A 16245-nucleotide genomic window follows, 5' to 3' on the forward strand; every position below is an offset into this window, starting at 1 on the left:
CCCATACACTGTGCTGAGCTTCCCCTCCCCCCACCCCACCGGGACAGCCTGTATCCCTACCATGCCCCACACAGCTGACCCCATACACTGTGCTGAGCTTCCCCTCCCCCCACCCCACCGGGACAGCCTGTATCCCTGCCATGCCCCACACAGCTGACCCCATACACTGTGCTGAGCTTCCCCTTCCTCCACCCCACCGGGACAGCCTGTATCCCTGCCATGCCCCACACAGCTGACCCCATACACTGTGCTGAGCTTCCCCTCCCCCCACCCCACCGGGACAGCCTGTATCCCTGCCATGCCCCACACAGCTGACCCCATACACTGTGCTGAGCTTCCCCTCACCCCACCGGGACAGCCTGTATCCCTGCCATGCCCCACACAGCTGACCCCATACACTGTGCTGAGCTTCCCCTCCCCCCACCGGGACAGCCTGTATCCCTGCCATGCCCCACACAGCTGACCCCATACACTGTGCTGAGCTTCCCCTCCCTCCACCCCACCGGGACAGCCTGTATCCCCGCCATGCCCCACACAGCTGACCCCATACACTGTGCTGAGCTTCCCCTCCCTCCACCCCACCGGGACAGCCTGTATCCCCGCCATGCCCCACACAGCTGACCCCATACACTGTGCTGAGCTTCCCCTCACCCCACCGGGACAGCCTGTATCCCTGCCATGCCCCACACAGCTGACCCCATACACTGTGCTGAGCTTCCCCTCCCTCCACCCCACCGGGACAGCCTGTATCCCCGCCATGCCCCACACAGCTGACCCCATACACTGTGCTGAGCTTCCCCTCACCCCACCGGGACAGCCTGTATCCCTACCATGCCCCACACAGCTGACCCCATACACTGTGCTGAGCTTCCCCTCCCTCCACCCCACCGGGACAGCCTGTATCCCCGCCATGCCCCACACAGCTGACCCCATACACTGTGCTGAGCTTCCCCTCCCTCCACCCCACCGGGACAGCCTGTATCCCCGCCATGCCCCACACAGCTGACCCCATACACTGTGCTGAGCTTCCCCTCACCCCACCGGGACAGCCTGTATCCCTACCATGCCCCACACAGCTGACCCCATACACTGTGCTGAGCTTCCCCTCCCTCCACCCCACCGGGACAGCCTGTATCCCCGCCATGCCCCACACAGCTGACCCCATACACTGTGCTGAGCTTCCCCTCACCCCACCGGGACAGCCTGTATCCCTGCCATGCCCCACACAGCTGACCCCATACACTGTGCTGAGCTTCCCCTCCCTCCACCACACCGGGACAGCCTGTATCCCCGCCATGCCCCACACAGCTGACCCCATACACTGTGCTGAGCTTCCCCTCCCTCCACCCCACCGGGACAGCCTGTATCCCTACCATGCCCCACACAGCTGACCCCATACAGTAGCTATGTATTGGTGGTGCCCATAGGGGTGTACATACTTACCAGCAGGCGGCTTCCAAGCTTTAAATTTCCCACAGCACACAGAGCCCGGCGAGATGGACAGTGACCCGGCCTCACAGGACGCTGGCCCCGCCCCCGTGCCCGCCCAGCGGCCACACTGTGCAGAGAACAGGGAATTGAGTGACAAGCTGCCCGGCCGCGTCACACATCTCCCCGCCCCTCCCACTCCATTGCCCTGTGTCACACACAGGCTCACAGAGCGCTGACACCCGACCTTCCTCCTCCGGACGCACACCACTGACTCCCACCCCGGCCAGACAGCATGGCACAAGGGGGATGAATGTCTGGCGACAAAAGGAAATAGCCCCGCCCCCATACCCGCCCACCGGCCACACAGTGCAGAGAACAGGGGATTGAGTGACAAGCAGCCCGGCCGCGTCACACATCTCCCTACCCCTACCACTCCACTGCCCTATGTTACACTCAGTCTGGCAGACCTGCCCCCGGTCTCCTGCAGCCCCTGACAACCTGCCCCCGGTCTCCTGCAGCCCCTGACAACCTGCCCCCGGTCTCCTGCAGCCCCTGACAACCTGCCCCTGGTCTCCTGCAGCCCCTGACAACCTGCCCCCGGTCTCCTGCAGCCCCTGACAACCTGCCCCCGGTCTCCTGCAGCCTCTGACAACCTGCCCCCGGTCTCCTGCAGCCCCTGACAACCTGCCCCCGGTCTCCTGCAGCCCCCTGACAACCTGCCCCCGGTCTCCTGCAGCCTCTGACAACCTGCCCCCGGTCTCCTGCAGCCCCTGACAACCTGCCCCCGGTCTCCTGCAGCCCCCTGACAACCTGCCCCCGGTCTCCTGCAGCCTCTGACAACCTGCCCCCGGTCTCCTGCAGCCCCTGACAACCTGCCCCCGGTCTCCTGCAGCCCCCTGACAACCTGCCCCCGGTCTCCTGCAGTCCCCTGACAACCTGCCCCCGGGTTCCTGCAGCCGGTTCCTTCAAAAAAGCTATTTAAAAATGTCATTTAAGGCAAAGCTTTACTGAAAGACATTAGCATTCTATTAAATAAGGCAATCCTGCCACCTTGTGGTCTCTGATTAAAAAAAAAATACAATGATGACACCTGGTGTTCATTGCGGTACTGCAGACCAATGTCAAAATTGAGCGCCCGGTAAACTGCGTGAAATGGGCGTGAAAAGGGGCCGGCGGTTGAGTGCCTGGTAAGGGACGGAAATTTTCGTGTTCTACGATTTGCGCCAAATTTGTACCGGCGGGCCGTCGGGCACTCGGGAACGCGTTGGCGGCACCAAAAGCTACCTCAAAGCTACGTAGCGGGCTAAACACGCACCTCAGCAAAAAAGATCCCACCAGAGTCAAGCTGTTGAGTATGGTGAAGCCTACAGAGAACCTGATGCTGAAGAGCTGGAGAGTGTGGAGTTCTCTTAAGTTCTAGAGAGTAGAAAGGTACCTAAGGGTGACCGGGCAGAGCCTCAAGAGAGGTTGAAGGTGTCGAGTATGAAAGCTGCCAACTCCACGCAGCTGGATCAGGTGCGTCACCTGGAGTCCGAGCTCTCGGTAGTCAAGGCTCAGCTCAGAGAGAAGGATGCGCAGGAGCAGAAGCTGCTCCATACCCTCCACTCCACCGAGGAGAAGCTGTGCTCTGCTTGGCAGGAGAATGCAGAAAACGTGTCTCAGCTGGAAATGACCTGCTGGAACAAAGTGCAGGAGTTCCAGGACCTCGCCAAAGAGTTGTCTCGGGAGTAGGAAAAAGTGACAGATTTACAAGCCGAAGTAAAGCATTTGAAGGAACAAAAATCTGACAAAAACTCAGTTTTTGAGTCTGGGAGCAAGAACAGTGATTCTTCAGAGAGCCCAGCAGAGACCCTAGAGGCAGTCGAAGGTAATGGATGGAAGACCCAAGAGAAAGCTAAACCTGGTGATGAAGGAACAGATAGAACTCTCAAGCAGCAGAGTTTGGGTGGGCAAGCTGGCCCATCTGAAAATATAATTAAAGAAGTTATGGTGCGACACATGCTGGCCAAAAGAGAACAGGATCATGAAATAAAGATGCTTAAAGAGACGGTAAAAGAGCATGTCGAACGAGAAAGGGTCCTGGGCACAGAGTGGATGAGCTGGAGAAGGAAGTCTCTGAGCTCAGAGGTCACCTGTCAAAGTGTCAAACCGTGAACAAGGCCACATTTGAAGATATGGTGGTGCTCAGAGAAGCATTAGGAGGACTTCTACAAGAGAAGGAGTTGGTGCTCGCAGACTTACAGCGGCAGTGCCAGAGTGGTAATGAGGCAAAGCTGTAAAGGCCCATCTTGGCAAAGGGTCTTGAAGAGGGTAAAGCTCAGGGAGAGTTTGCACTAAGAGCTGGACAAGACAATCAGCCAGTCATGGCAGATGTCTTGATGGAAATGTCCTAGGCAAAACAGGAGCCGTCCGTCCGTGAAGAGAATAGCACTTTGAAATTCAAGTGAGTTGTTGAGGTACCCGAGGACCTGAGAGAGGCATGTGCCAGGCAGTCTGTGCTTGAAGAATTCAAGAAGGCTGTGGGGGCGTGTAAGGTGTACTGGCCCCCAGAAGCTAAACAGTTAGTGGTACTGTCCACAAATGATGTCACAGCGAGGAGAGTAGCTATCCTGAGTGGAGATGTGTGCGTGCAACGTGGATGTTTCGATTGAGGAATGAAGACGCTGCTAGGCAGCTGGAGCATATGAGGAAAGCTCAGAGTCTTCTGCCTATTCCTATGGTGGAAAAAGTCATTGGAAGAAATGGTTGAGCCATGCAAGAGATGGTGGATAAGTCTGGAGTGGTGAGATTAAGAATTCCAGGTGACCATGAAGACCAGAAACCCAGAGAAAAGGGTATGATTCGATTCTTCGTCTTGGGTACGATGGAGAGTCTCGGAGCTATACTCTGTTGGAGTATCGAATGGTGTATCTAAAGGAGATAGAGCAGTTAAGGCTCGAAAGATTGCTTCTTACAGGACAGCTTTGCCACATTGGTGGATGATGGCTGCCGCCTTCAACCCAAGGTAATGGGAACTGAAGGGGCCCTCCAAATAATGGAATTGCTGACAGCCAAAGACATCTAGAAAGAAGAAACCTTGGAAGTTCAGGAAGGAAAACAAGGATGTCAAGAATCTGAAAATGGCAGATCTACTCTCAGGGCAAAGCTGAAGGACCTGGACAATAGCCCCTGTAACATACTAGATGTGTCAGACTCAGACAGTAGGTTCGACTGTAAGTGAGTCTCGTGACTGCACCAACCGTTGGAAGCGGTCATGGAGAGAAAGGTCGGGTGAAGGTTATACTTGAGAAATGTGGTGACTAAAAAGGGTCTGGTGACACAGACAGACTGTGACTCAAGGGCTCAAGGGCTGAAGCTCAAAGCCTACATACGGACCTCTGGGGGCAGGGGAGGCCTAACAAATTGATGACTATGAAACGTAAGGCGACAAAGAATTTAGTGACTGATGGACTATGTTTTCGGGACTGAGAAGGCCCTCTCGACAGGTAGGGCATGGTGACATGCGTGACATGTCTCGAGGCCCCTGGTTTATGTCAAGTGTTCAACCCCACAAGTTTGAACAGAGGGGGGTATGTGAGACAGTGACTGGTGTTGTGGTGAATGGACGGTATGTGTTGCACAGGAGAAGGTCCTCTGGGCTCTTAGCCTGTTGCTCTGGGACCTGTACTTCCATGAGACTTATATAGCTTATAAGGCATTGTGCTTACAGGGTTAGCCAGAGAGCTGGGCGGATCTGGCTAGTCACAGACCTCCAATCAAGGGGTGGGTCTCATACGTTATAATGAGACTGTGGTTTAGTCACATGGTCTCTGTGTTGGAAGGTCCTGCAAGAGGACTGGATTCCTGAATAGCACATGGTGAGGCCATGTACCTGCAGTCTGTGATGGCTAACTGCATTGGGGAAGCTACCGACCTTCGCCCTTCTGAGGGTCTGGAACTGTCGGGTTTGACCTGCTGAGCCAGTCATTGCCCGGGACAGGGATTCCAGTTAGGCAGCTTCCCTGGAAGCCAGGACTGACAAAAAGACAGCATGTGGAGCTGAGCTCCTGGAAGCTAACCTCAGACAAGGGGGTTGTAAGAATGGCAGGGAGGTATATCTGCTACATGAGCAGACTGGTGTCTTGTTATGTTCATGAATGTAACTAAACGGTCTGTAGTCTATCCGGTTTATGCCGTGTCTAAATTAACCGGATGGTCTGTTTAAGTGAGAAACCGTTCCTGTGTGCCTTAATCCTGTTGCCAAGTGAGTGACCCCAAACCATACAGTGAGCATTATCTTATGCCTCCACACAAAATACCCCCCCACACATAGTAACACCCACCCACACTAAATACTCCCCACTCACACTGTAATACCACCCCCCCACACACAGTAAATACCACACACACACAAACACAGTAATCTCACCTACTCCTCCAATTATTATTTATTTATATAGCACCATTGATTCCATGGTGCTGTTCATGAGAAGGAGTTACGTCAAAACACAAATATCACTTAGGCTGGGTTCACACGTAGCGGAACTCTCGCGGAAATTACCGCGAGAATTCCGGAATTCCATTCCGCGGGAAAATCGCATTTTAAATTCCGGCGATTTTCCCACAGAAAAACTAGCATTTTGCAAGCGTATTTGGCTTGCAGAATTGCTAGCGTTTTCCAAGCGATCTGTAGCATCGCTTGGAGAACTGATTGACAGGTTGGCCACACTCGTCAAACATAGTGTTTGACGAGTGTGACCAACTTTTTACTATTGAGGCTGCCTATGCGGCATCAATAGTAAAAGACAGAATGTAAAAAATAATAATAAAAAAAAAATATTGTTATTCTCACCTTCCGATGTCCCGCGCAGCCTTCCCGCCTCTCTCCACGCTCCTGGTCCCAGTAATCATTTGCGACAATTACCGCGATGACGTCCGTTCTCACGTGATCGTGACGTCTCGCGGTCATTCGCGATAACGTTGTGCGAATGACCGCGAGAACGGACGTCATCGCTCGCAAAGGCTTACTGGGACCGGGAGCGTGGAGAGAGGCGGGAAGCCTGCGCGGGATGTCGGAAGGTGAGAATAACAATATTTTTTATTTTAAATTCTATTTTTTACAGGGATATGGTACCCAAAGCCCGGAGGACAGTATCCTCTCCTCCGGACCGTGGGTGCCATCCGCAAATGTTCTGCTTACTTTTCGCATGGTGTGCACAGCCACATGCGGAAAGTAAGCAGAACAATGCATTCCTATGGGTGTGGGATCGCCGCGATTCCGCAAAATTAATGAGCATGCTGCGTTTTTTACCACGAAGCAATTTTGCAGCGGTAAAAACCGCAGCATTAGCACAGCATTGCGGAATCCCATAGGAATGCATGGGATGCTTATGTTTCACGTTTTCGCGGCAAAAACGCTCGGAAAATACCGCCGCGGAAACGCGAAAAAACGGTACGTGTGAACGAGGCCTCACAGAAGACAAAGAAACAATGACAGACTAGTACAGAGGGAAGAGGTCCCTGCCTCTTGCCTGATTACATTCTACAGGATTATGGGGAAGGAGACAGAAGGTTGGGGGTTGCAGTAGCTCCGATGGTGTTGATGTGGCAGCGTGGTCATTACAGGTTGTACGCTTTCTTGAAGAGATGGGTTTTCAAGTTCCACTTGAATGATCCAATTGTGGTGACTAATCAGATGTGTTGGGGCACACAGTTCCAGAAGATGGGGGATATTCAGGAGAAGTCTTGGAAGCGATTGGGTGAGGAGTGAGTAAGCATGAAGGAGAGAAGGAGGTCTTGGGAGGACCAGAGATTACGTGAGGGAAGATATTGGGAGATTAGTTCGGAACAATACAGAGGAGAAAGGTTATGGATGGCTTTGCAGGTCAGTGTTAGTAGTTTGAACAGGATGTGCTCGGAAATTGGATGCCAGTGAAGGGATTTGCAAAGGGGGGAAGCAGGGAAGTAGAGAGGACAGAGATGAATTAGTCTGGCAGCACTTTTAAGGACAGAATGGAGAGGTGCAAGAGGGTTAGAATGTAGGCCACAGAGAAGAATGTTGCAGTAGTCAAGGTGGGAGATGATTAGGGCATGCACAAGCATTTTAGTAGATTGAGGGTTGAGGAAAGAATGGAGTCTGGAAATATTTTTTAGCTAGAGGTGACAGGAGGTGGCGAGAGCTTGGATGTGCAGTTTGAAGGACAGGGCGGAGTCAGGGGTTACTCCGAGGCAGCAGACTCCTGGTACAGGGGAAAGTGTGATGTCACTTATTGTGATAGATAGATCCAATCTTAGGTGTCTTCAGCTCCACTAGCATGAAGCACTTACCACCATTGTGCCTCAGGGAGTGACATCATCAGCGTGATCACATGACCTGATCACGCAGCTAGAGTCGCTCTGAAAGATGCGAGTGCAATTGAATACTGGGAGCCGGCAAGCTGCAGCCTCTCTGTGCCGTCTGTCAACTTGAGGTGCAGGGGCAGAGCTTCACGGAGGAAGCCAGCAGCCCTCCGCACTTCAGCCATACACTAGTGTGAAACTAGCCTTAAACAAATACTTTTTTATGTACCCTTTGAATTTATGACAACATTAAGTGTTGTTGGGTAGGAGTATTTCAGCATGACAAACCTAGAAATTGCAATCTTTGTTCACTCTGCCTTGCATAGCGCTCCAAATTTGTCAGATTGCAAGGGAATCACTTAGAATCATAGAATCATAGAATTGTAGAGTTGGAAGGGACCTCCTGGGCCATCTGGTCCAACCCCCTGCTCAAAGCAGGATTCGCTAAATCATCCCAGTCAGATGTCTGTCCAGCCTCTGTTTGAAGACTTCCATTGAAGGAGAACTCACCACTTCTCGTGGCAGCCTGTTCCACTCATTGATCACTCTAACTGTCAAAAAGTTTTTTCTAATATCTAATCTGTGTCTCCTCCCATTCAGTTTCATACCATTGCTTCTAGTCTTTCCTTGTGCAAATGAGAATAAAGTTGATCCTTCTACAATGTGACAGCCCTTTAGATATTTGTAGACAGCTATTAAGTCTCCTCTCAGTCTTCTCTTTTGCAAACTAAACATTCCCAAATCCTGCAACCTTTCCTCATAAGACAGGGTTTGCAGACCGGTCACCATTCTGGTCGCTCTTTTCTGAACTTGCTCCAGTTTGTTGATGTCTTTTTTAAAATGTGGTGCCCAAAATTGGACACAATATTCCAGATGAGGTCTGACCAAAGAGGAGTAGAGGGAAATAATGACTTCACGTGATCTAGACTGTATGCTTCTGTTAATACATCCTAGAATTGCATTTGCCTTTTTTGCTGCTGCATCACACTGTTGACTCATATTCAGTCTGTGATCTATTAGTATACCCAAGTCTTTTTCACATGTGCTGTCACTTAGCCCTATTCCTCCCATTCTATATATGCTTTTTCCATTTTTATTGCCCAGATGTAGTACTTTGCATTTCTCCCTGTTAAAAACCATTCTGTTAGTTGCTGCCCACTTCTCCAGTTTATTTAAATCTTTTTGAATCCTCTCTCTCTCTTCTCTAGTATTAGCTATCCCTCCTAGCTTTGTGTCATCAGCAAATTTAATCAGTTTACCCTCAATTCCTTCATCTAAATCGTTGATAAAGATGTTGAACAATACAGGGCCCAGGACAGAGCCCTGTGGTACCCCACTTGAGACATTCTTCCAACTGGATGTGCAGCCATTTACGACCACTCTTTGGGTCCGATCACTAAGCCAGTTATGAATCCACCTAACAGTTGCCTTGTCCATTCCATACTTAATCATTTTTTCAATAAGGATTGTATGAGAGACTTTGTCAAATGCTTTGCTGAAGTCAAGATATACTATATCTACAGCATTTCCTTGATCCACCCAATCAGTGATACCGTCATAGAAGGAAATTAAGTTAGTCTGACATGACTTATTAGTTACAAACCCATGCTGACTCTGTTTAATCACTTCATTCTTATCCAGGTATTGACATACATGTTGTTTAATAATTTGTTCAAAGATCTTTCCTGGTATAGAAGTCAGACTCACCGGCCTATAGTTACCTGGGTCCACCTTCTTCCCCTTTTTGAAGATAGGAACAACATTTGCTCTTCTCCAGTCTTCTGGCACTTCTCCTGTTCTCCAAGAATTTTCAAAGATTATAGAGAGGGGTTCAAAAATTTCTTCTGCTATCTCCTTCAGTACTCTGGGGTGTAATTCATCTGGACCTGGAGACTTGAATTCATTTAGGCTAGCTAAGTGTTTCCTCACTATCTTTCTGTTTATAGATATCCTGGATTCTTCTATTCCCTTAATAGGACAGTGAATAACAGTTGATGTTACCTTTCCTTTCTGATGTTACATTTCCTTTCCTTTCTACTTGTGTAGAGCTCTCTTTAGGTCAACCCACAAATTTTCAATTCTATACAGGTCTGGGCTCTAACTGGGCTATTTTCAAAACTTTGGTCTTCTTAAGATCGCTGTTGTGCTACAAAGTGAAATTACTCTTCATTTTCAACTAACAGGTTTTGATGAAAAATTGACTGATATTTAGAGCTCTCCATAATTCTCCCCAACTCCAGCTGCAAGAAAATAGTCACAAATGCTGCCTCCACCATGCTTCAATGCTGCCTCCACCATGCTTCCCTGTGGGTATAGTGTTCTTTTGGTGATACACATTGTTAACGATATGGTTGGTGCAAAGTTACATCTTGGTCTCATCACACAACACATTTTCCCTCATGATTTTGGCAGACTTGATGTAGGTTTTGGCAATAGATTGCCACGTTTGTGTTTTTTCTTTGTAAGAAAAGGCTTGCGACTTGCCAACCTACCCCACAGGCCATACTTATGAAGAATACATGAGATTGTTGTCACTTGCAGTACCCAACCAGTACTTGCCAGAAATTTTTGTAGCTCCTTAAATGCTGCTGTAGACCTCTGGTAGTATAGCTCAAAAAACAAAATGCGCATAATATGGCATTACCCAGGCAATTAACATTGTAGATTGTATAGTATTGCTCACCTGGCTACAGGATTACCTGTGGGCACATGGTACAAATTTGTATAGTCTGCTGTTATATCTATATGTTTTGTATTACATCATATATCCATGGTATATATGATTATCATTTTTTCGTTAGTCTGATGGATTTTAATTATTTCCTAATAAAGGTTTATTTTGAAAGGGTTACAGTTTCTTGTAAGCTGCTAGTCTCTTCTCTTTGATACTATTGTGAGCACTCAGCTCACATACAGTTGAAACCAGAAGTTTACATACAGTTGTGCTCAAAAGTTTTTATATCCTGGCAGAATTTTTACTTTCTTGGCCTTTTTTCAGAGAATATGAATGATAACACCAAAACTTTTTCTTCACTCATGGTTAGTGGTTGTGTGAAGCCATTTATTGTCAAACCAATGTGTTTTCACGTTTTAAATCATAATGACAACCCAAAACATTCAAATGACCCTGATCAAAAGTTTACATACCCCATTTCATAATACCGTATGATGAGGGAGCTATTGAGGGAGGGCTAAATTAACCCCTCACGGTTGACCAAGTGATTTCCAAATTAATCCACAGGGCGTTGCTAGCAACTGGGAATGACCAGACGGAGACGTATGCCTCTGTATGGGAGGATCAAGGCAGATCACTAACCCCGTTTATTATGTCACCTTTTTATAATATTTTGCTTAAATATGCAAAGTACTCAGCTACCAATAGCATCGTCGTGACACATTTACTTTATAAGCCAATAGTATTGCAAGAAAATCGGAATATGTCCCTAGCTACGTGACGCAGAGAATAGAACAATAGCACATTCATCAGGGTCTCATATATCATATCTTGTTCAGACTGGGACAGTCTGGTTTCTTAACAACCGCAAACTTTCACCTAACTACAAAATTTAACTCGTAAGCAACAAAATGGCGTCGCAAGCACTAAAATGGAGGTCTGGAGAACAAGATGTCCCGTACAACTGAATACTGTACTTCACAATCCCCCCTAGATAAATTTAGTTAACTAATATGCAGCATCAGAGGTGCTATCCCAGGCCATAAGCTCAAGGGGTACTGGTCTTCACATGGCTGATGCCATGTTATCAGTCATGGCTGTTGCAGCGCACCCATCTCCCCGTATGCTACAATTTACAAATAACAATTTTTGATGATGGTGGTGGAGATCTTTTGAAGGTAGCCATGCGCTTGGCTTCAACATCTTCATCAAGTAGCCTTTTGAGATCGGTATAGAGAAGAGCAGGGGCAACGATGACTTTGGTATCATCGCTAGCTATCCTAGTGCAGAATTTCCTAATACATACAGAAATACACCAAAGAACAAGTTTTAGTATCACATATACAACAAGGATACAGGCAGCAATATACAGCAAGCTTTGTAAAATCCCAGTTATCCAGCCCCCAATTCCCTTAAATCAATTGGCTGGATTGAGAAAGGAGAAGGTGTCAGACCACCAACTGTCCTTATTATGATCATTGTCTTTATTATATTGATCTCTGAGCCTTTGAATATCTTCTAACTTTAACTTTAATTTCTACCAATAATAATACAGAAAATGTGGAAAACCAAAACATTTTGCCCCCTTTATTTGCTATTGGCTTGTTGGGTGATGAGGAGGACTTGATAGGGACCGTCATACAAGGGTTCTTGTCCATGCTTTCTGACATGCCTTTTCACAACTACCAAATCACCAGGCTTAAGATTATGACAGGTGTCGGTTTCTGATGAATCTGGAAGAGAAAAAGAAACTAGAGCATGGGTGTTAGCAAGATTTTTACTAAGCTGAAAAACATACAGTTGTGGCCAAAAGTATTGACACCCCTGCAATTCTGTCAGATAATACTCAGTTTCTTCCTGAAAATGATTGCAAACACAAATTCTTTGGTATTATTATCTTCATTTAATTTGTCTTAAATGAAAAAACACATAAGAGAATGAAGCAAAAAGTAAAACATTGATCATTTCACACGAAACTCCAAAAATGGGCCAGATAAAAGTATTGGCACCCTCAGCCTAATAATTGGTTGCACAACCTTTAGCCAAAATAACTGCGACCAACCGCTTCCGGTAACCATCAATGAGTTTCTTACAATGCTCTGCTGGAATTTTAGACCATTCTTCTTTGGCAAATTGCTCCAGGTCCCTGATATTTGAAGGGTGCCTTCTCCAAACTGCCATTTTTAGATCTCTCCACAGGTATTCTATGGGATTCAGGTCTGGACTCATTGCTGGCCACCTTAGAAGTCTTTCTCTCAAACCATTTTCTAGTGCTTTTTGAAGTGTTTTGGGTCATTGTCCTGCTGGAAGACCCATGACCTCTGAGGGAGACCCAGCTTTCTCACACTGGGCCCTACATTATGCTGCAAAATTTGTTGGTAGTCTTCTGACTTCATAATGCCATGCACACGGTCAAGCAGTCCAGTGCCAGAGGCAGCAAAGCAACCCCAAAACATCAGGGAACCTCCGCCATGTGTGACTGTAGGGACCATGTTCTTTTCTTTGAATGCCTCTTTTTTTCTCCTGTAAACTCTATGTTGATGCCTTTGCCCAAAAAGCTCTACTTTTTTTCTCATCTGACCAGAGAACATTCTTCCAAAACGTTTTAAGCTTTTCAGGTAAGTTTTGGCAAACTCCAGCCTGGCTTTTTTTATGTCTCGGGGTAAGAAGTGGGATCTTCCTGGGTCTCCAACCATACAGTCCCTTTTCATTCAGACGCCGACGGATAGTACGGGTTGACACTGTTGTACCCTCGGACTGCAGGGCAGCTTGAACTTGTTTGGATGTTAGTCGAGGTTTTTTATCCAACATCCGCACAATCTTGCGTTGAAATCTCTTGTCAATTTTTCTTTTCCGTCCACATCTAGGGAGGTTAGCCACAGTGCCATGGGCTTTAAACTTCTTGATGACACTGCGCACGGTAGACACAGGAACATTCAGGTCTTTGGAGATGGACTTGTAGCCTTGAGATTGCTCATGCTTCCTCACAATTTGGTTTCTCAAGTCCTCAGACAGTTCTTTGGTCTTCTTTCTTTTCTCCATGCTCAATGTGGTACACACAAGGACACAGGACAGAGGTTGAGTCAACTTTAATCCATGTCAACTGGCTGCAAGTGTGATTTAGTTATTGCCAACACCTGTTAGGTGCCACAGGTAAGTTACAGGTGCTGTTAATTACACAAATTAGAGAAGCATCACATGATTTTTCAGACAGTGCCAATACTTTTGTCCACCCTCTTTTTTTATGTTTGGTGTGGAATTATATCCAATTTGGCTTTAGGACAATTCTTTTTGTGTTTTTTAATTTAAGACATTAGGCTGAGGGTGCTAATACTTTTGTCTGGCCCATTTTTGGAGTTTCGTGTGAAATGATCAATGTTTTACTTTTTGCTTCATTCTCTTATGTGTTTTTTCATTTAAGACAAATTAAATGAAGATAATAATACCAAAGAATTTGTGTTTGCAATCATTTTCAGGAAGAAACTGAGTATTATCTGACAAAATTGCAATGGTGTCAATACTTTTGGCCACAACTGTATAATACTACTGCAAAAATAAGATTTTTCCGATTTAAAGTTACAGTGCAATGCGTGCTTCAATCTATTGTTGTCACTCTTGCACCGTCTATTTGCACATTTATGTCTATCTGTGTGTTCCTGGAACCTAGTATGATCTGAAGTCACCTTAAATCCCCTGTGCACAATGTACAGACATTAAATTTTCTTGTCTTTGAGACAAAGATTGTGCATGTAGGCAGGTTCACAATGCCACCCAAATGTTGTAAGTACTTTAAATTGGTAGAAGAACAAGATTCCGTTACATATTTGTATGCCAGCTTTTTATAAGTATTCTTCCATTCCTAAATAACGGCGCATTGAATTTAATATTACATGTATAGATATGACTGTTAATATCTTTTATAAAATATACATAAAATGGTCATACATTAGCAGTTTATAGCAGAAGATGTTGTGAATTCTCTTGATCGGAGTTCTGAGCCGAAACTCCCTCTGCTCCCTCTGGTGGTTACTGAGATTAGTGGAGCTGGCAAGGTGGACGGAAGATCCCCACCTGACGATGATAATTGGAAACCTGGGATTACTAGCTGGGTGCATATAATTGAGCTGGCTGCTCTTTGAGGTTGCTGGTGATTTCCTCCCTGTGCATTTGGAGTTCTTTTGTCCCCTGCCTGATCTGCATTGTTCAGCTAAGTGATTCTTTTGCTAATCCTTTGCATCTAATCTGGTTTTGCCTTTTTTTTGCTTTCTGCTTTGTTGCCAGGATTCAGCGTGCTCCCTGCTGAGGGCAGCGCTGGGCCCAGCTTCATATGTTGCAGCTTGTTCAGTCCCCTGTCATGTTAGTATCTTTTTGCTTTGCTTCCAGTTCATACCAGAGTGCTGATCTAGCGGGGGTGAGGTCATGTGACCTCAGGTTTTTTGTATATCAGAAGTGTTGGACTTTTTTAGGGTTTTGTGTGTGATTGCAGACAGTATCTTTTCTGTCCTGTCCTGTCTAGACAGCTTGCCCCCCCCCCCCCCCGTTTGCTCAGTCTGTTCTCTGCCTGTGTTTGTGTCTCATCTTGTCTCACCGACAATATATGTTTGGGGGCTGTCTATTCCTTTGGGGATCTGCTCCAGGGCAGTTTAGATTTCACCTTTCTGTCTTTAGGCTTAGATAGTTCTCCGGCTGTGACGAAGTGTCTAGGGCATCGTAGGAACGCTCCATGGCTACTGCTAGTTATGTGGATAGGATCACGGGCCTGCAATCCGCCTAGTTACCAACCTCTCTGGTTCTCTGGTGGTTTAGCCTGTTCCTGCCATCCTCCTCAGTGACCCATTCATAACAGAATCACCAGCCTAACCGCAGACTCTAGGGTACTCAAAAGAAGTTAAGAATTGTAAAAAAAAATTTTAATATAGAGATGAGCGACTTTGCCTTTTTTAGGGTCAAGTCGGGTTTCATGAAACCCGACTTTCGCAAAAGTCGGGTTGAACGAAAACGGCCGACTATAGGGAAAAGTCGGAGGTCCAACTGAAACACGAAACTGTCATGATCTCAGTGCGGGTTTGACTCGCACACGTGGGGTTAATGTTTGGAACCAGTGCTGATGACTGGCATTTCTGGGGTTAAAGGTTGTGATCCCGATGCAGTCTTACCTGCACACCTGGGGCTATGATTGCGGCCTCTCCCTGGTTCTGGGGGAGGCTTCTTATAGCCTCAGGACGCTCCCATCCCTGTCAGTTATACTCTTGCCCTTGGCATTGTGTGGTGACCCCTGAGTGTGTTAGTGCTGTGTTCTGGTTACTTGATTCTCTGTATATGACTCGGTCTGTTCCCTGGATATCGCTTTGGATTCTGCCTGGTACCTCCTATGTCTGTTTGGTCTTGATCTCTGCTTGACCCTGATTATCCGCTCTGTCTCATCCCTGGTACTGTACTGTGATCCTTTGTATGACCTTTGGCTTTGTCTGACCTCCCGTCTGTTTGTCCCTCCTGTACTTCATTTGCCCATACTGTTGTGACCTCCATTTTGCCTGACTCTGAGTTGTTGTATGGTGTACTGTCATATCTGAAAGCAGGACGCTAAGCTACGCCCCCTTGCAGTCACATGACCATAGGTCCCGTTCAAGCTTGTTCATTTTCAGTGTCCGCAGGTCCCGTGCCTCTTTACTTTCCAGCGCTGACTGGACCCTGACACTAATAGTTGAAGCACGCCCGGTCACCTCTGCTGCCCTGCTCCCCAGGTAACTCTTAGCACTGCTTCTGTACTCAGGACACGCGCACTGGCTCTATGAGCAAGTGTAGTGCGGTGTCTCTGACAG

Source organism: Dendrobates tinctorius, unplaced genomic scaffold (genome assembly GCF_039654945.1).
Source record: "Dendrobates tinctorius isolate UK_male_01 unplaced genomic scaffold, ASM3965494v1 ptg000122l, whole genome shotgun sequence".
Lineage (NCBI taxonomy): Eukaryota > Metazoa > Chordata > Amphibia > Anura > Dendrobatidae > Dendrobates > Dendrobates tinctorius.